The following is a 21,244-nucleotide window of genomic DNA, read 5'->3' as shown; positions in this document are numbered from 1 at the left end:
ATGAATTTGTCATTTCAGTCGAGAGTATTCAAAGCTTAAACAGTATAAATCACAATTTTATTTATTACTGTAAAATTCAGATAGTTGTTCGCTATTTATAATCCTTTTAGATCCTTCTGTAACTGGTTTTTTAAATTGTCTTTGCTATTTGGTTGTAATCCACCTTAGTGTTCCTTGCAGTGTACTGACAAGTTCTTGTTCTGGCGTGTTTTGATCTTAACAAAAGATTTTTTTACAGTGATTTTTATTCTAAATGAGTATTTGTTGTCTAAATCGTAAAAATCTTTTTCATTTAATTTTCAATATTTTGACAAAAAACACTAATGAAACGAACACAAATATTTAATTTTACTTTTTTCACACAATAAGATATATATATCGATATTTTACACAATATTACACATATGAATAATTTGATAATTCATCGAAGTATGACACTACTTTTCGATAATCAAATTATTCCATTACTCTAAGTTTTAAAAAAAATTTGAGTCTTTGTCAAGTGCATTCAATTGTTGGATTTAACATTAATTCAAGTTTTCTATGGAACACATTTTCTATATCTAAAAATTTGATGTCAGTCTTTTATTTACAAATATTATTATAATTATATGGTTTCAAAGCTATGATATCATGAAATAGTCGTTAATTTTTACTGTTCAATGAACTAATAACAAGGTCATTGTAAAAAGTTGCAGTGTTTACAGTAGCAATAATTCATATATAATTAAATTTTTTATTGCTTTAATAAATGCATGTTTCATTAGCTTGTTATTTTCCAGTGCTCATAAAGATATTCTCCTTGTCAGTATAGTTGAAAACTAAAGTCTACTGGTGGGGGTGCAAGCGGTAACTTACACTTTCCGTCCCCTGGCACGAAATAGTGCATTATGTATCTAAGAAGAAGTATTGGCAAATTCACAGCTCATGTAAATTAACACTGGAAGCTTCGCCTCTTGTCAATATTTTTCATCCCTAGTTGCGTAATGTACTATAAGATGAATTATACTAGAAGCTTATAGAATGAGTAAATTAATTTATCCATTTTCGTATTTCGGGGCTATAAAATATTAGTATTCTTAATTTATAATAAGTTATACAAAAATCATTTATTAAATCTTGAAGATCAGGAATTGTAGTAACAGTTAGAGAATAATACATATGTTTTTGAGGCAAAGACTAGTAAAAACTAAATGTTATAATGAACATCTATAATTATTTTCAACTTATGAATATAAATATTAGAATAATATCGACTTGTGTACTGAGAAAAAATTGTAGTAGCAAACTTGATCCTATTATCTAAGAAAGTGGGATTAAGGAATAGTATATATTTTCTGGTATATTCCGAGAAAAGCCCTATTATTCTATTTTACTATATAGCATGTTAAAATGTAATATAGTAAACGATAATAAATTATATGAGAAATTATTTTTGCTATAAAAAAAAAGAAATTATTTTTGAAGTTTTGAACTATTTCAATATAGCGAAATATACATAGAAATAAAAAATTTGTAATGAAAACCACAAATATTTTCTTTATTAATTTATGAATACAATTAGAATCTTATAAAAGAATTACACCATAGTCGCTATTAGATTGATAAATTGCAACCGATTGAGTAATCATTTTTTCGAAGTCATTTCGATAAGTACATTTATATGCTGTTTGAATGAAAGTCGATAATAAAAAAATATACCGAGGAAACTCGCAGATTTCGATTCTATACATGTAAATACATTTTCCTTGATAAGTATAAATGATTTATCAGGCTTAATACTTATTTAATTGGAGTGTAGGGATAGCCTTATCAATGGTAGTACATTATGTTACAACTTTCTGAAGAAACCTGTTACTATAAGGCAGTGATCGTCTTTTCCAATACAGTGCAATATTTTCTACAAACATAGCTAGTTAATACCCAACAGATTTAAGGATCCGATTATAAATAGAAGCGATATTTATTCAAAATAAAAGCTGACTAAGAATTCCGCCTTGAGGGATGCTTTTACTAACTATTCGAGAAAGAAGCGTTTCTATATTAATTTTATCGAATGCTTCTTCAATACCAAAAATGCAGCAAGAATATCTCAAAAAACTTCTTCAACATCAAAAGTCAGATTAAGCATTTTGTAAATAGTGGACTATTTGCACAGCTTATTCAAGAATCAGGAAGACTCTTCTTGATTTCAGTGTATTTTTTTAACGTGATTTCAAAAATGTTACAGAAGCCAGAATTTCAAATGATTAGTTTGACACCTTTGTCAAATTTATTTTTGAAATAAACTTATAACTTTTTTCATTCGATTAAACGGGAATTAACTTCATAGATATCAATGAATATCTCAACAATTGATAGTTTATATTTAAGTGAAATTCGATGGATGTAGTCATGTTCGATATACGAAATTACGAAAATTAGAATTTTTTTAAAATGAAGCTGTTTATTTATTGCTTGGAGGTTTGAGCGAGCATTTGCTACGTCAGAAAAATCTCTAACACAGCCGTCACGAACATACCTTACCTTGCTTCTACACATATACATACACATTACGCTGTGCAACCAGTAACCAAGCACACAGAGATACGATGAAAATTAATTTAATAAAAAACTATCGCATCTTGTTATTCATGCATAAAATTTCATTAAAAATTGAAAATAGTTACTTTCATCTAAATTTGATTTAGTTGCCTGATATTCGCGTCAGAAATTTTTATAAAAAAATAATTACTGTACACGAATAATTATTTGTAAATAATTGTTTTAATTATATTATTTTCTAATTTTCTGTTACAAGAATGGATCAGAAAATATATAAATTTTTTGTAAATATCGGTCGTCTAAGTATATTCATATTGTACGTTTGTACAATTAATAAAAACAAAATCAAGAATTATACCAAGTTTCATATGAAATATCGGTATACCGAGATAATAAATATTTTATATTGATGGTAGATTGCCGATTGATTTGAAAAAATAATCAGTTCATACGGATTTTCCGGATCTAGTCATCGTTCTTTTTCACAAAGTAATCATGAGATTGTGTTTCGCGTGCTCTTCGTTTTGTTTTTGTATTATTTATTACATATTATTATTAATTGAATCTTTTATATGACAACTTTGAGATTCTATTAGTATGTATGCATGAATAAATAATGTAGTTCGAAATACACTGCAACCACCGATACTTATTGATGAATAAAACTTGAATTAGCACTAATCATTTCACAAAAAGCGATAAATTTTTACATATTTCAAGATATATGGCAAAATTCTCCAAAAGTTTAATTAGACATATGAATGGTGAAATGTAGTAAACAACTATACTACTATGCGATAGTAAACTTGACTTAATATTGTTGGTTTATTATGACACTAGTCTTACATTTGGATTGGTGATACATTCATTATACGAATATGCCTCTAATTGAACGGGCTTAATATTCTAATAATCACATGTTCATTTGCCCGCATACCGCTAACAATGCACAAAAACAAAAGTATATTTCCTTTCATTTTATTCTATTCACTTTATTTCATTCCAAAAAAATAATTTTCTTTAAAAAAATTACTAAATGCATACTTACTTTCTTAATCTATTGACGCCTAGGTGATCAGCAGTTTTATTAACTTTTCAACGTGTTTATTTATTATGTTATTGGACCAAAAAATTAATGCAATACCTCTATTCCTACGCGAAATTTGATGTTCTTTCAGAATCTGAGCTTGAAATTTCGATTAGACACCGAGAAAAAAATATTTGGTCGATTGAAACGTGAAAAACGTGAAAATTTTTGAAAAAAATTTTTTTGTATATTTTATTTAGAATGATACCGCAAAGGTATCAACTTTTTACTATGATCAGAGGTGATCATGGCACTCGAACAGTAGGAAGAAATTTTTCAAAAATACCTAAAAAATGTTTGACAAAATTTGTGAGTGTTCTTTGATTACTTCTTTGCTGATTCTGTGCATATACATTGTTTTATTCTACTCTTAGCATTACCCAGAAACAACAGCGTGGACGTGGTAGAACATTGTCTCCTTTGGGATGCTTTTTTTTCGTGAGTCCCCTTGCCTCTCACTTTAACATTTCTTTTATGAGTGCTTTTTTGCCCAAAAATTATTACATACATATAGATAACATTTTTCACAATAAATCCTTGTTCTTATTGGACATTTATCATTTGAATAATTTTTTAATTGCCCCTATGAGATCGTGTATGAACTGTTTGACCTTGTTGAATATAATATTTAGCAATCGAAATAGTTAACTCTTTTATTCCAACTTTTTTCTTTCCATCATGTGTAGCATTGAAAATGACGAGGGCATTTGTAATGAATGCCTGCATAAATCTTATAAAAACGACCCATGTCCATTTTTGGAACGTATACTTAGAAGTACGTTATTGCAGTGTCCATCATGCACGTCAATACCGCCCATAAATTTATTGTACAAATAAAAAGCTTGCGGAAAAGGTATATTAGTTTTGGATCGAGCCTCTGAACTATATCTTCTCGAAGTTAATAGTAGAACCTGTAGCAGTTGAAGCTATTGAAACAGGCTTCGAATCCACAATAGTGATGAAATTTATGCCACTATTTTAATCATGTTTTACAATTATATATATATATATATATATATATATATATATATATATATATATATATATATATATATATATATATATATATATATAAGTACTTCGTGGAGCTTTCTTTTCAAGTATATTCTTTTCTTTGACTGGATTGTCTGTTATAGTGCCAATGCATTTCTAACGTAATTTTTGCAAATACAAAGTCAAATCCATATTTGTAAAAAAAATTATCAAAGTATAAATGAAATGTAGGGATTTTATTATAATTTATTAGCCAAAGAAAGGTTTTAATAAATGCAATACCACACGAGTTCCTAAAGCACATTTTGCTAATTTGTTTCCGGTTGGGGAATTTTTACCGCAATATAGATCTAAATTCAGTAGACAGCCGTCTGAAGTGCATAAATCCCAAAATTTCAAACCAAACCTTATTGGTTTCTCTCAAATAAATTGTTTCAATACAGTTTTTGCATAAGACTTGGCTGTCATTTCATCAAGTTTCAACGTCAAACGAACCCGCCACCCTCCGTCGTTTGGATCCTTGTCTTTAGCTTTTGAATATTTTATTTTAGACTTAATTTCTTCAAACTTACTACGAGTCATTGCAGAAGAAACAATTTCACTAGATAAGAATGGATCAGATGACCAATAATCTATCTGAGACTTTCTTTTATTGAATGAACTGAAAATAAGTATACCTATAAAAGTGTCAAGATTTTATAATTCCAAATCATAATTATTCTCTTTAGACGCATCAATTATATATTGTTTCATTTCGGCGGAAAAAAGGTTTCAAACAATTGAAAAGGCTCCCACGCCTGTATATTCTTTTTTGCAGCTTCAGATAATAATATTGTTTCTACATAAGTATTTGGATATGACTTCTCGCCATCGATCCAAATGAATTCGCGATATTTTCAAGTTTATCCAAGTTTTCAGAATATGTAGCACAAGCTTTTTTATAAGTAATATTTGGTATTGTGAATTCATTTTCAGAATCTGAATCAGATATCGAATCACAATCGGAATCAGAATCATTGAAGCCTAAATTATTTGCATTCGGAATCAATCTATTTTCGTTGGAATCACTATCCGAATAATCTGATTCATACTCTGCACACATGCGATGAAGCAAAAGATTTTGAACGTTCTCGTGACATAACAAGTGTATTGAATAAGGGAAAACCAATATTTTTATTATATGCTTTACTTAACATTCATGTGAAAATTGTATAGAATATATGTGTCTATGCACAAGTAAAAGGATGTACGAGTTTGTTCGTGAATTTTGTAGTGGTAGATAGAAAAAAAATTTTATGAACAATTCAAGAAAAAATTTTTTCTCTAAACCTATAGACTTTACAAAAAAATTTTTAAGTACCAAAAAGTTATAAAATTAGTCAAGAAACACTCAAATTTTCAATATTTTCAATATTTTCTTTTTTGATTGCTTAAATACACAATAAGCTTACAAGACGTCTATGATCATACTTGCTAAAGCTTACAGTAAAAATGTAATGTTCAACGCATTAACACTATTATAAAATGATTGATAACATAATCAAGATACTCTACTTAATTAGTAATGCATTCAAAATATTGATCGCTAAGCATAATAAAAGCGATTTGAGAATTTGAAAAACAATATTTTATAAGTAGGGGAGACCGGGGCCAGTTGGCCGACTTTTTGTATTCGATTTTTTTTCTTAAAAACAGAGCATTTCAGAGAAAATCAAAAAATGCTATTTGAAAGTACGTCTTTCAAAGATCATTCACGATTTTTTTCAAGGCATCCTGATTACATACAAAAAAGTTATAGACAATGATTCACAAACAAAACTTTTGGCCAACCTGCCCCGTATACGGGGTAAGTTGGCCAAGATAAATTTTCAATAAAATATGGAGAATAATCTTTGTATTCTTTCTATTTAGCTACATAACATAAAAAATAATCATTATAATATTATACAGAAAGAATAGAAACACATTTTCACGAATTAAACTTTACATTGAACAAATAACGTGAAAAAATTCGAACAATAAGTTCATCTGATCTCAATTATAACAACAAACTATTATAATATGTCTTACAAAAACTTGTAGCCCCGTCATACAGAGACACGTAAACTCGCGAGAAAAAAATAACGACAATAAGAATGCAAATAAATTACAACTCGAAAAAATTAAGAGAAGATTAGTAAAGAATAAATAAATATTTCATGTCTGTATTATTTGCAATTCGAGCAAAAGAAATTTTTCGTTTTGCCTGCACACGACGCATGTGCCCAATATTTGCAAGCATTGCACTGTAGCCAATCTTCGCTACTTTCACTATAGGGTTCTTCACATACAATACAGAACCATTCATCGTTCGACGAGCCTCGGTTTGTATCCGCTTGATGACTCTTAACAGGATGCATTTTCTTCTTCTTGTTATTCCTGCTTGATTTTTTTTCACTGGTGTCTCCTGAATTTTTTCTTTTTCTTCTTTGTTCGGGTTGCTGTTGTAATTTTCTTTTTTTGTTTTGTCTTGTGAACTGCTTTTCTGCTAGTGAATTTCTTACTGGGGAATCTGTCAGAACACAAGATTTCCTTTTCGCTCTTGGTTTTCTGGTTGGATCTCTTTTTTGAGCTTTTGGCAAAGGTTTAATAGTTTCCACATCTATCGCATTTGAAGGCACTGGTTCATCTACTATATGACTATTTGATTCTGCAGAGGTATTATCTCCATTGATTTAAGATGATAGCTGAGGAGGAATTGGACGATCGGTGCTAAATGCAGGTAAAAAATCTGCTTCTGTGAAGATGTTGCTATTGAAAGGACATATTCCTGTCGCATTAAAGCCTGCTTTTATATTCACTGGGGTTACTGCTAATAGTAAGGCTTGTGAAACTATTTCTGGAATATCGTATATAGTCATGGTTGCTCCAGGATTATTTGTCATCCAATTGTCACAAGCACTGTTGTAAAATTTTTTTAGAGGTCCATAAACACTCGTATCAAGAGGTTGAAGCTTATGCGTACAGTGTGGTAGGAAGGAAAACATTACTATTCCATTATCTCTAGCATAATCAATACCTTTAACAGACAGGTGTGATTGGTGATTATCAAGCAACAGCAGTACAGGTCTTTCTTTCGAGCACTTTGTATGTTTAACGAAGTGTTCTAAAAAAAACAGAAGTGATCTTCTATCATCCATCCTGAAGGATTAGCACATCCAAAGCTTCCCAAAGGTGCCTTATTTATGAAATGAGATTTGTAGTTTTTACCTGGAAATATGAATAATGGTGGAATACTATTTCCCATTGCTGAAACTACTATCATTAACGTAACAAGAGAGCCTAGTTCACCAGATGTGACTCTCCCAATTTGTTTTACTCCTTTACGAGCAACAACTTTGTTTGGTTTTTGAACTGTCGTCAAGCCGGTTTCATCGGCATTCCAAATATCAACAGAAGACAATGTGTATTTACGTAAAACTAATCCCAATGTTTCAAAAAATTTACTAACATTATTAGGGTTAAATGAAGAAATTCGAGCCATGCTCGTTGCTTCGGCATCTCTGATGGATATTTGATCTTTGTGTTTTTTCATAAATATCGAAAACCAATCAGCTCCAGCTAACTTATGCTCTTTCCATTCTGGAGGCATCGATACTCCACATATCTCAGCATATTCATACGCTAATTTCCTTATATCTTTAGGGGATAACCCATAATAGATATCTGCACATTTGATAATATACTCTAGAAGTTTTGTTTCTTGATCAGAAGAAAATACCTGAAAAATATTATATACTATTAGGTATATAATTTGAACAATAAGAAAAAGAACTATGAGTTTCGTTCATTTTCATATTATATATTTTCTCTATTTACAGAAAATTATTTCGAAAATCTGTCAAATCAAATATAAATAACATAAATATTCGATTTCGAACTAGTCGACAAGATTTTCTCTGGAATGTAAACAAAACAACTAGCGCCGGAGTGTTTATTATATGTAGCTAACACGGCGATTTCGAATCTCTAACGTATCTACTTTTATAATTGAAATAATATGTTACGGCATTTAAACAATTTACCTTTTTCCCACTTCTGTATCCTACTTCTAGGTTCACTGTGCTAGTTCTGTTTACGCTCCATCTTTCTAACTCTTCTGATATTATTTTTGAGTAATACCTTGATAAACTTCGCACAGGAATATTAAATTCTTCAGATACTTGGGTTAATTTCTTACGATCATATCTTATGGCATAGACTGCTTTTAAAATCGTATCGAGTGATTTCATTCCTCGATCAGTCTTTCTTTTGTAATTACGGACCATTTTTCCCTGTAAAAATGATTTCGTAATGAAATTTTCTATCCACAAGTAATTTTTTTATCGGCTAACTTACCCCAAAAAAAGTTGGCCAATGTGCCCCGTGGGTATACATTAATTTCTAAATTCTATTAAAAATATTAGAACTCGGTAAAAAATTTTTAAAAAATTTGTACACATACTCAAACGAGACCTCTATATGATACTTCAATTTATTTTAAGAAATAATTAATTTTTCAGAAGTTATTAAAAATTTTCTAAAGTATAAAATTTTTCAAAATATGTAAGAAAATTTTCAAACTTACAACTTTCTTCGATGCCTCGAGCGATCCGACGAAAACTCAACACACAGATTCCTCGTGTTATTCTACGTCACTAGTATCGACGGGAATGCCCTCGATCGCTTTGTTCAAGAGTTATTAGCAGTTGGTCAACTTACCCCGCATGCCAACCTACCCCGGTCTCCCCTAAATAAAAATTGATGATACGTTAAATTTTTTTTGTCGCATGAGAGATATATCTTACAAGTGCCTAGAAAAATATATAATATGAAATATCACTGAAAAAAGTGCGCTAAGGGTGCCTATATATTTTCCTCCGCAGCTCAAAATATATGAAATAAGTCTTAAAAGACCATTCAATTTCATGTGAAATGTTTTTTTTAATGAATCATGAATTTTGTCATACATTCATGAAAGTCATATATCGCCCAGCCCTTATACCTTTCAGGAAAGGTAAGCTTCTGCAGACGAGTTGGCATGATAATCATACAATTTTTTTTATTTATACTTAAACTTGTTCTTCAATCTTCAATAGTTTTGCATGCTCTATTGGTTTCTTTGAACAATTTTTTTTCCAGCCTTTTTTGTAGAATATAATGTTGTAATCATAAGAACAATTAAATTCATAGCTACTTGTTTATGTTTTTTATCAAAAATATATGTTATACTTGAATAACCTTACTTATTTAATTTACAAATGCAACTAACCTAAAGCTTCAACAACACATCAGCTTTACGCAGACACAGTTCTTATAACATAATATATAAATTAAAAATTTAGTAAAAGAGAAATTCTTTAGAAACTAAATATTTAGTATTTTCGTCAACTGAGTATCTTTCTTCAGAAATTATGTGTATTATATTAGAATTATAAATGTGATTATATTTTTATTATAATTATTAAATCTTAGTTATTATTTTCATTACATCTTAGTTATAATAATTTAATATTCAAAATATAATTCAATATTAAAAGAGTTCCGTAATTTAATTAAAATTTGTTATTTATTTTTTCTTAATTTTTCTTTTTTTATTATCATTTTCGATGTTTTGTAAAGATTGTTGTATATTAAGCTTAATTTCTTTCCAATGGGAGGTTAAAGCACTCAGGAAGTGACTAAATAAACGATTTTGGATTTTTGTATGTTTTTTTTGTTCCTGATATACATCTAAAAAAAGTAGATATAAATAGTTAATAGAAATTTATCGATACTATCGATATCTATCGATATTTATCGATATTTATTGATAATTTTTACACAAATAACTACGATTTTCAAAATAAATGCAATGAATAAATTCATTTATACGATCATTTATAAAGATTTAATTCCGCTGAATGTATGATCGCTTAAATTTTGGTTATGTTAACCTTCAGTTAATTATCATTATATAATAATTGAATGTTATAATCTGTCGAGATAGAATTCCATTGCACAATTGTTTGAACGAAACACTTATTGTACGAATTAGTATTTTATTCTAATGATATCATACTTTTTAAACTACGTCTTTTTATTACTTTATAAAATGATAATTTGTATAAAAAATAGATTCAAAAGATTCACTATTCACAGCATTAACATCGCTGATGATCAATCAAAATATATCGCGAGTGTAATCAAACGTATTGTTCCTAATCAATATTACGCTCTTGGTATATACATGCATGCAAAATTGAGTACAACTTCCAAGTAACATTTAGCTTTTTAAACGTCCCGAGCTTACCGGTGTTACATTCTATGTTGAGAAAACAATATTACAAGAGAACGATAATACTTTACTGAACGGCCGGCTGAGATAGAACGTTTTTGCAGTGACCGTCGAAATAGTATCTCTTGAATTGGCCTCGAGATAGTCGATCGTCGAGATAGAACCTTATTACTAAGAAGGATCGAAATATTTTTATTTTACTGATCAATAACGGAAAAGTAAATAAAGTTTACAGCAGATGATTTTGGATTTAGATGAGTTTACTTTCTAGACTTTTAACTGGACTTTTAGCACATACATGAACTGTGACAAAGATATATACATGTCCACCAGAAATTTTTCAAATGAATTTGATAGCATTTATGTTAATCAACTTTTTGAAGACGTTAGTATAATCGTCAATAATAAAATATTCTATAGCTTCTATAACGATTGCATGTTCGTTTTTGGTTGATAAGTTGCTTGAGTAGACTTTCTATAGATTTGAATTTTGACAAAGTTCTTCTTTTGGAGAGTTAAATGAAAAAGTACTTATAAAATCTGCAAGATTCTCAAGATAGGTCGTCGAAACACTGTGATGGGATTCGAGTTATTATGATCACTTAATGCTTACATATGATAGTGTACACTAAATCTAAATAAAGCAATCTAACAGGTATACATCTGTGCTATGACAAATTAAAAAATTAGTACCATTTCAGTATTTTCAAGAATATCAAAGTATAATTTATTTTAATATCTATTATTGCTTACTAGACTCACCATTTTACTATGATTTTTAGAAGAAAAGTGTTAAGAAATAAGGAAACAAACTATATATTTTATTTATGTAAAATTTTCACTGCTATACAAAGTAATATATTTAGTCGTATTGAAATAGTTCAAAATTATAGTAATTTACATATATTTTATTGTAACTGATACTATATTTGAGTTAAAAAAATTAATTGCTTAATTATAGTTAGTTCCATTTTTTGTGATATTATATAGTAATTGTTACTATAATTCTTTCTCGGTGTAAAAATAGTCATTTTAACTATACTCTTCCAGTATTTTCATGAACTTTACAATATTATGTTTTTTACTTAATTAGAAAAAACGGAAATATATAAGCAATAGAGATAATTTTTGTATTTATTATAAATATCGCAATTAAAAAAACTCTAAACATGTCAGTAATTATTAAGCGTACATTATTAAAACAGTTTTCAAATTATAAAAACTATAAGACTACACAAATTTATAAAAGTTTTTCGGGGTAAATGTCTTAGTTAGGTTACGAAACATATCTTTTTGACATTTGAATTTAGTAGTTCATAAATTGGAAAAAATTGATTGATTCCGCGTTCCCTGTCGGAAAGAATTATTGTCCATCGGGTACATATGTGTACTGATGCTTACATTACTTTTAATTAAGCTCATCATATTTATATGCTTACCACCATTATTTACAAAAATACTATGACTTTTCTTTTAGAATTGTATGCGTGTGTGGGTGCGCACGTGTGTGAAGATTTATATTATATACAGTACCAGTTATAAATTTCCAAAAATTTAGGAAAGCCATCCTTCAAATAAAAATATCTCCGATTCTTTTGATCGTAGAATAAAAATAAAAGGCCATTTTAAGTAGAGAAATACTAACTTTATATGGGGGTGCGAAAATTTTTGAAGTCATTTTTTCTATTTTTTATACCGCTTTGAAGAATGTCATTTTTTCAAAGTTTTCTTAATTTCTTCAATCATTTATATTTTTGAAAATATCGGTGATAGATAAAAAATTCTGATAGAGCTCGAAAGATTTTAAAAAACCTAAAATGTATCACTTAAGGTCTTTTGCTACGATACTTTTTTAAAAAGTTACAAGTTATTAAATATCACCACTGATGAAAAGTGATATGTAGACTTATCAATTTTTAATGCACATAATCTCACTTGAAAAACTGGTCTGAAACGGAAAAAATCGGAAATATAGTCATTACAAAAGTTGTAGACTTTAGAAGAAAGTGTCATGGTGACGTTGGATTTGTCCTTGAAATGAATCTTCAATGTCCTTGAACTCAATATGAAGGTCACTTTTTTTTATCAAGACCCTTAATTTTGATTACGGAAATGAAAACAACGCAAAATTTTACGGTTAGAATGATTCTACTAGTTCGGGGTCCTAAGATCATTTCAAGGATCGAAAAACCAGTTTAAATAGGGCCACTTTCATTAGGCCAAAATCGAAAAAAAATGATCAATATACTTCATACTATTTGAATTCGAAGTAAAAAATAGAGTAAAATAGTTTCTGTTTGAAAAAATAAAGTTGACCTTCAAATGACCTTGAAAAATAAGTTCAAAGTCATGTTGAAGGTCATCATTAGTTGACCCCTTTGAACTCAACAACTTTTATTTGAAATATTTTTTGTTATAATACTTTTGAAAAGAAAATTATCAATCCCATTGATTAAAATGAATCATCCTGTAAATAAGATAAATATAATCCATGAGCTAATAAAAACTTACACTGCCCGTCAATCACTTTTGCCATGCTTACCTCAAAATTTGGCAAACTTGAAAGTTTTGTATCTTGGTCGGAAATCATCGTATCACAAAAAACAGCAGGGCATTTTAAAGGTAATTGCAAAAGCTTCCATATAAGACGTGCAGAGACTTAAAAATGAAAATATGTGTTTTTTACAGTAAAAAAACTGATTAAAAAAATTTCAATTTTTTTTAACCTCGATTTAAATCAATGCCAATTTAGAACCAGGCGGTGGAGGGCAAATCGACCGGAGGGGTTCGGAGGGTAATGTCTTTCCCTTTAAAATTAGCCCCCGCGGGGTTCTATACATTGGACGGACGTTAATTCGTATCGCTCAAAATTCAAAATCGAAATTAATTTTCGTTTGCTAAGCATTACTGGCATCGAAAAAAGTTAGGTCGAGGTTTCTTTTGTACGAATTGCATAGTTCGTATTTGAGACTGATATGGCTGCGTTTGTTTTTAGTTACCGTAAAATCGAATTTCAGTCACTCTGATTGAAGGTGAATTGAATAAAAAATCGATCATGAAATATGTTTAATAAATAGTTATTCAAAACCAAAGGATCATTGTTCATAACTGTCAGATAAGTTAACCGTGAAACCATAACTAATTTTTTTTTGTTATTTAAAAATATTATTGATGTTTAGTGCGCTTCGTGTTTTCATTTATTTCGCCTTTTATTCGCATTCATTTTAATACATGAATATAGATCAAATTTTTATTAACGAAATTGAAAATTCGATAATTCAATAAGCATTAAATATTCTCATAATTATATGAAATATAGCCGACGATATGATTTATTGGTAAATAAATATGCAGTTATATACTTATGATTCAAAATATTATTAATGAAGTTTTTGATTTTTATCGTCTGAAATTTTGTGTTGGAAAAACATCAAAAGTGAAAAATTTGAAAAAAATGTAAAAAAATATATAATATCAGTTTTAAAAACATTATACTTTTATGTAATCATTTCCTTCGCGATTTAAAAAACATACTTCGATAGACGTTCACGGTTGTAATTAATACATTTTTTAAAATTTTCTAATATTGTATATAATTGAATACAACCAATATTACTCTTTAATATTTTATCGTAATAACCCATCTATTACTATCTTTTATTGCCTACTTTGTTTAATCAAAACTAAGCTTTCGCATAGAATAAAGTGCAATTAATTTCTATATGGGGGGTATCGGTCGATTTTTATTTTGAGGTTTTTTTTAATCAATGCTTTATTAACTCTTCTTATACAAAGGTTATTTAGCTAAGTACAAAGAAAAAGAGAAAAAAGTTAGACACACACACACACACGCACACGCACACACACATTACTGAGAGACAAATGTATGAAATACATACGTAAACTTAGTTTAAGTTATATTGATTCCTTATATTACAATTTTACACTTTTTTATAAACTTATATATTATGCGCACAACATTGAAAGACGGTTTACCTAAGTTAGATTTTATATCAAAGGTTGGAAATTATTTGGTTTTAGCCAGCATCTTATATATTGTAGGTCGTTTCTCTGTACATTATATAACGGGCATTGCCAAATTACGTAATTTAAGTCCTGGACCTCGCTTCCACCTTTGCACTGGGTGTTATTTACAATGTTAATTTTGAACAAGGACTCTCTTAAACTATTATGGTTGCTAGGGTATTTACATAAAGTTACTATAGTTTGTAAAATAGAAGAATATATAAAATAGAAGATATATCGTCTCTGTTAAGAATTTTTTCCATAAACCACGGCTTTATTTGTGATAATTTTCAAAATAAGCTTGTCCTTTAATTATACCTTCATTTTTAATTACTTTGAGAGTATCTTTCATCGTGAGTTTTTTTAACAACAGTTTTCAGTTGTTTTGTGGAATGCGCTTGACAGACAGCCGTTGCTCAGTGGCTTTTTCGTTCCCTTTGATGCCAACATGCGCAAGAATCCAGTACAACGTGAAAATAGATTTGCCAGGACCTTTAAAAAATTAAATATTTTTTATATATTTCCAAGATAAGATAATTAACGTCAACTTTATTTTTCGGATTAGCTAAAGCTTGTACTACGCTCATGGAATCTGTAAAAATATCAACATTGTAATTTGCACTTTCATTCGCGATTGTACAGACATCGATGAAAATCGCAATCTAAGTCTATCAACAATAATGCTTAGCGCTTTTTCTAATATTAATAAATCTCTCTGGATTTTCCGTCTCGATATATATAACATCATTAGCGGACTGTAAAGTTTTTATGTTTATTCCAAGATCGTTGAAAACACCGGAAACGTATAGTATGTAAAATAGAAGACTAAAAATCCCGCCTTGAAGTATTCCTTTATGACTATTTTTAGGAATATTTTCATTAATTTCACTGTATATAAGGCTGCGAAATTTCAATACTTTATTCAAATATCCAATTTTAGGTAAAATCTCGAGTAAAATTTGACTGTAAACTTCATTGAATGCATTGCTCACATCAAGAAAAACAGCTAATATATGTTTTTTTGTTTTTAAGGCTTGTTCGATATCTAATTTGAGGGTTGTAAGATTATCGGTACATAACATTGCTTTTCTAAACCTAGTTTAGCTCATTAGTAAATTGTTCTTATTTTCAACCCACCATCTTAGTCTGTACGACAACATTGAATATTTTATATATATATGCAAGATGTTGAGGCTAAGGGGCGCCCTCCCTTGCCGTTGGGCTTTTCTATAGAGTGTATGTACGTATTGATCTAAGAACCAGGATAAGTATCGTTGGCATAGCATTTGTTGAGTATATCTAACAGGAGAAGATGGTATTTAATAGGAATATGATGCAATACCTCGTAATTAATTCCGTTCATGTCAGGCGCGGATTTCTTGCCTCTAATTTTGTGTAGTGTTAAACTATGTATACCTAAAGGGTTCATTCATAAACGGGTTTTTTATACTGCTTGGAATATCATTTGGATCTTCCGGAACCTATTCAGGACACATATTATTTAGTGTTGTTTCAATTTTTTCATTTTTTTGTAAGTATTCATCTATGCTTTTAGGGTTTATATTTATCCATTTTTACTTACAAATTTTTGCGGTATCCCATGTATATTTTAAATTGATATTGAAATTAATGGTTTCGGCAAATTTTAGATAGCATTCTTTTTTCTTATTTTTATGTTTTTTTGCTAATCCTTTTGTATTCTATTAAATGAGTAAGTTTTCCTAAGAATTTCCATTTCTTATATACCATATCTTCTCAAATTCTCTTTTTCTGTCTGTCTTTGGCGTTTTATCCTATCACAATCGCAATTTTACCATGCTACTGAATTTATGTAATTTTTTTTTATTGAAGTGTCTTTTTTTGGGCGTGGCCTTTTTCGATGTTTCTGAAATAGTTTTCATGAATATTTCATATTTTTCTAAAGTGGAGAGGTTGTCATAGTCAGTATTCAGAAACGTATCAAAATTGATATGTAATAGTACATTACGATACAAGTGCGGGAAAGTAGATTCTTGTCTCGTGTGGCGTTTACGCCCGAGCGAAGCGAGAGTGGAAAGATACACGTATCAAAATTGATATGTAATAGTACATTACGATACAAGTGCGGGAAAGTAGATTCTTGTCTCGTGTGGCGTTTACGCCCAAGCGAAGCGAGGGTGGAAAGGTACACGAGACGAGAAACTCTTTCCCGAACATGTGCCGTACCGTATTTTTTGATATAACGTTGGAAAGTGCGATTTTTAACACACGTTTTTTGCCGAGCGTGCGGAAAAAAACGCACTTTCCGTACGAAGTGTCGAAAAATATCGTTAACTAGGTTCCATTCAGTACGCTTAGTTTAAATTTTAAAGGTTGTTTTCTCGGTACAAATACTTTTTGGTGTTAAATTTCACATCTATTGGGAAATGATCCGATTCAAGAGGCGTTGCTAACGGTAACTTTGAGTAGATGCACTGTGTTTTTATAGTCGAAAAAGCGAGAACAATGTTAGATTTTTCTTATTATCCGGGTCGATACCCATATAAGAGTTCTTATTTTGTAAAAATTATTCTTGGATTGCAATAGTAAGTTCCTACTATCCTCATCGATGTCTGCACAATTCTATGCTTCGTTGTGACAATTTAAGTCACCAAGTAGTATACATTTACTTTTAGCTTTCGTGTTGCTCAATAAAGTGCTCCATTAAAAATTGTTCAAATGTATTTCGGGAGATTTATAACAAGCAATGATTATTATAGATTCTTTTAGGTTAGTGACTCCAAACATACAAAGTTCAGTATACATATTTGCATTGTGTACATTTTTAACTTCAACGTAATTGAATTTTTTACGTATAAGAAATACTATTCCGCCTCCCATTTTATATTCACGGTCTTTACGAAATGTATTGAAACTAACGAAATGGAAATTATCTTTTTCTTTTAACCATGACTACGCAAATTAGGATATCGACATCCTGAATGATTTGAGTTATTTTCTCTCTTTTATTGCGTATTCTTTGAGGATTTCAATACATTATTCATAATTCAGTGGATATATATTTTTTCTTATCTCTAAGATCCTCCTTTAATTCCATTAATCTTATATAATTAATATCTAATAGGTGGAACGGAAGACGAAGGCAATACAAACTTACTCTGTTTGATTTTCGTAGTTTGATGATTCTTGTTTATCGACATACATTTGATCCACTGTGGCTTGTAGTTGTTCGTTAATGCTTGTGATTCTTCTTTTCAGAGAGCTACCGATAATGTGCTTATGAAGTTCTTCTAGTAAAACAATTAGTGTAGTTGGGTTTTGTGTGCATTTATCTGCTAAATCAGGTACTTGCTTATACTCGTATTCACATCCATATGTCTTACAATTAGTCAAGAAGTTATATAAGTTCTCAAGAGTGATAGGTAACGTTGCCAACGTAGAGCTGTACATTTTAACTACAGCAGTATCGATCGAAGTTTTAAGATTTTCAGAAGGTATATTATGTATGAGTTTCATTTTTTTGGTGGTTTTTCTGTGTTTAGCTTTGGTTCTTGCGAAATCTGTCGTTTGTTTTGCTGTTAACTAACATTTGCCTTTTTTGATTATTTTTGCCTTCGATCGCTATAGGCTTTCTAAAGAGCGATTGACTGTTTGATTTTCTTGAGTGGATACCATAGTTTTTTGGTTTCCAGAGATCTCAATGTCAGTTTTCTGAGTGCCAGTGTCAGTTTCCTCTAAATCTCAGTTATGTTATTGCTACTGTAATTTACATTATTTTCCGAATCCATAGCCGAGCACTGTATCTTTGTCTTTATTCTGCGAATCTTTATTATTAGAGCAATATTTGGCGGTGTGTCTCTCTTGATTGCATATACGAGTTTATAATTATCTCGTAAAGCATATAATTTTGTCTGTAGTGATGTATATGCAATGTAGTGCATCGTCGCAGTTAAGTGTAAATTCATTTTTGAGTTTGTTTCAGTCAATCAGATCACGAATAAACTGGTTTCACTTTGTCAGATTCTCTTTTTTATAAAAGAAAGAGGATGAGACGTTTGTTCTGTGTGACGTATACAGATATAGAAAACTACAATTGTTAGCTGCACACGATCATAATACGGATAAAGCTAATAATAGAGACTGACGTCAACAAAAATTTATAGTATATTTCTAAAACGTAATTGTATATTTCTAAAGGTATTCAATGCACTGAATCTGAATCTGGATTCAGAATTGATCCATCACCTTAAGTTCTCGAGATATCCTAACCTAAAAGTATAAAACTCACGATTATTTACTATCTTCGAGGTAATTTAATACTGTGATAAATTTTTTTTTCCAAAAACCAGTAAAATCATCATGAAGCAGTACTCTTGCGCTTTAAATCTCATTTTTTGGATTAAGCATATCTTTTCTTTTCATCGATACATCATTGATTGATGTTCAATATTTTAGCAGTTTCCTAACAACATTATAGTTACAGAGTACAGGGGATATGGGGTTGGATTAAGGTAATTGGGGTTCAAGAGTCCATGGTTATATGATCACCACTTACAGAGATCGGAAGTTAAGGCAATTGGAGTTCAAGGGTCTGAGCTTATATTTTTTCGGCCTGCGTCGTCGTATGTTATCCCAAATTTGTTAAGCTTGACATGATAATTTGCATGACACTTTGATTTTGGGCAGAAACATTCTTGATTAATTTTTTATAAAAACAAAATGTTATTCATTGGTTAAACTCAAGTCACTATCATTAAATGTTTTTCGAACAATGATAAATTGTTCGAACAATAATCGGTTTTGTTATACACTACTAAAAGGCTTACGATGGCGAGTAAATTCTTCTGAAACTAAAATTGAAATATTTTGTTGCACCAATCTTCTATTTTCCAACGATTAATAGGTTCCACAAGTGTCTTTTAATGATAAAATGTCAATCACAGACGGCTTTTCCACTTTTACAATTCTTGAAATAGAATTTATCAGTTGTACATTAATGCAACTAGTTAATAATCAGCCAATCACCATTATGCTGATGCCTTTGTTTTTTTCTCAAGTTTTCATCTTCTACGTTTATAAATAAAGTAAATGCTTATAATATAATATAGGATTCAATATTATTAATACTGAATGAGCAAATTGTTAATCGATATAGTATTTATAGTCTGATACATGAGAAATAGTATTGCATTCTAATCTAAGCTTTAAAAATAGTCTAAGCAATTTCTTTCGTGCATCTAATATCAAGGTGGATTTTCAAGTCACTACTAAACATAATTTGTTTTGCATGATGTTTAAAATGCAAATTTTCCTTATTTGTAAGATAAATTTGAGTTAATTTTGAAATATTTTCGACATCTTGTTTTCCTATTGAGAGTTCATTCTTAGTATCAAGTCATGAAATTTTCTTGTTCATTACTAAAAAGATAACAGTATTTAGCTATACTATTTTGATGTACATACGTTTAATTGATAATAAATAAATAAAACATATCCAAATCAGCATGAGAATCATTATGTAAATATTATCGCTCACTCCAAATAAGCCTTCAAAGTCTTCCGCGTTCATCCTTACTGTCTCATATTATAAGATAATAAAAAAAAATTAGTTATGTTTTCGCGATCAACTTATCTGACAGTTGTAAACATCGTGGTCCTTTGGTTTTAAGCAAACGTAGCCATATCAGCCTCAAGTTCGAACTACGCAATTCGCAAAAAATAAACCTCGACCTAACTTTTTTCGATGCCAGTGATGCTCAGCAAACGAAAATTTATTTCGATTTTGAATTTCGGGAGATACGAATTAATGTCCGTCTAGTGTACAATAGTTGATTGTATAAAAAATCATTTTAAAACTTGTCACGGTAGCTTTAAAATGAAGTTTCTTAGAATTAATTAACACTACCTTATCTGCGCGTAAGTGTGTGTGTATGTGTGTGCACAGTCACATACATATATATAATATAAATCTTCACACGCGCGCGCGCGAAGATAAAAGCCATAGTGTCTTTGTAAGTACTGGTGGTAAGCATGTAGATATGATGAGCTTAATTAAGTGTAATGTATTTTTATCAAATTTTTATAAGAAATAGGTTCGTCAAATTTGAAGAACAAGTTTGCTAGGAGCATTGTAACTCAAGTTACGAGTATTAGTGATTAATCTATACACCTTGTATTCATTGTTATTTCAAGCTATTCACACTTAATAATTAAATGTTAGTTATCCCATTTTTTTCAATTTCAAATAAAAAGTGCTGATAAAGTCCATGAGGAAAAATTCATTTGATTATCCTACAATCAATCTTTAATTTATCTTAACA

At 29.8% G+C, this 21,244-nt stretch overlaps 1 protein-coding gene across 1 annotated transcript in view; it reads left to right on the top strand.

Moving 5' to 3' along the window:
• LOC131665521 (uncharacterized) overlaps window positions 1–21,244 on the top strand; it is a 271,982-nt gene that overhangs the window by 246,942 nt on the left and 3,796 nt on the right. The window lies entirely within an intron of this gene.

This window comes from Phymastichus coffea, unplaced genomic scaffold (genome assembly GCF_024137745.1).
Source record: "Phymastichus coffea isolate CEN01 unplaced genomic scaffold, Cenicafe_Pcof_1.1 PCOF00003, whole genome shotgun sequence".
NCBI lineage: Eukaryota > Metazoa > Arthropoda > Insecta > Hymenoptera > Eulophidae > Phymastichus > Phymastichus coffea.
Note: the sequence above shows the minus strand (reverse complement) of the source record. Positions and strands in the feature narration are given on the sequence as shown.